Here is a 1373-nt window from a genome sequence, read left to right as displayed (position 1 = left end):
TATCTGGAGTACAGTATTTATGTACAGTTTTGGGGTGATTTATTTTTGTCTTGGACCTTAGAATGGCGGTTCTTGAAGTGTGGCCCCTGAGGCAACGGCATCAGCTTCATCAGGGGACTTGTTAGAAATGTAAATTCTTGGGGCACCTGGGGGGCTCAGTCGGTCGAGCGTCCAACTTCAGCTCAGGTCATGATCTCGTGTTTGTGGGTTCGAGCCCCACGTCGGGCTCTGTGCCGACAGCTCGGGGCCTGGAGCCTGCTTCGGATTCTGTGTCTCCCTCTCTCTCTGCCCCTCCCCTGTTCGCACTCTGTCTCTTAAAAAATAAAATAAAACATTAAAAATTTTTTAAAAATAAAGAAATGTAAATCCTTGAGCTCCCCCCTGGACCTACTGAATTAGGAGCACTGGAGGTGGAGACCATCGCCCAGAGTTCTTCAACAAGCCCCCCAGGTGACTCTGACGTACCCCAAAGTTTGAGAACCACTCCTGCAGAGTACAGAGTGAAAATACTCTTTTCCGAAGTTATTTAGTGCCTTAGTCTGCTCGGGTTGACAAAGCGAAATACCCCCAGATGGGTGACTTAAACAGTAGAAATTTATTTCTCACAGTTCTCGAGGCTAGAAGTCCAAGATCAAGGGATCAGCAAGGTTTGTTTCTCCTGGGGACTCTCTCCTTGGCTTGCAGATGGCTGCCTTCTCACTGGGTCCTCACATGAATCTTTCTCTGTGCATATCCTGGAACCCCCTCCTTTCCCTATAGAGACTGGTCATATCGGATTAGGGTCCCACCCTTATGACTTCACTTAACGTTAATTACATCCTTTTTTAATGTTTATTTATTTTGAGAGAGAGAGAGTGTGTTCAGGGGAGAGGCAGAGAGAGAGGGAGAGAGAATTACAAGCAGGCTCCGTGCGGATGCTGGGCTCGGTCTCACGAACCGAGATCATGACCTGAGCCGAAATCAAGAGTCGAACACTCAACGGACGGAGCCACGCAGGCGCCCCCTAACGTTAATTTCACCCTTAAAGGCCCTACTGCCAAATACAGTCACATCGGAGATTAGGGCTTCGACACATGAATTTTGAGGGGACACAATTCAGCCCCTAACACTTAGGTTACTTATTTTCTCCCACTCCTCATTACATTTCTTATTCATCTGTAATAGAGTCAGTTCCTCTGTTTCTGTCCATATTCCATTTTGGGTTCTCTTGTCATCTTCCTTCCGTCCTTCCTTCCTTCCTTCCTTTTTAGTATGTGAAACGTTAACATAGTTCCGGAAATCGGCACTCAGTACCAAAGAAAAGTTCCCATCCCTCCTCCCTCATTCCCAGCCCTCTCTACCCTCTTCCCATTCTCCCTTGCCAACTCCCAATC

At 47.5% G+C, this 1373-nt stretch overlaps 1 long non-coding RNA gene across 1 annotated transcript in view; it reads right to left on the bottom strand.

The window, feature by feature from the left end:
• LOC144238165 (uncharacterized) overlaps window positions 1–1373 on the bottom strand; it is a 36015-nt gene that overhangs the window by 32510 nt on the left and 2132 nt on the right. The gene's annotated exons all lie outside the window — the stretch shown is intronic.

Source organism: Crocuta crocuta, unplaced genomic scaffold (assembly GCF_008692635.1).
Source record: "Crocuta crocuta isolate KB4526 unplaced genomic scaffold, BGI_CrCroc_1.0 scaffold1269, whole genome shotgun sequence".
In the NCBI taxonomy this organism is placed as follows: domain Eukaryota; kingdom Metazoa; phylum Chordata; class Mammalia; order Carnivora; family Hyaenidae; genus Crocuta; species Crocuta crocuta.
Note: the sequence above shows the minus strand (reverse complement) of the source record. Positions and strands in the feature narration are given on the sequence as shown.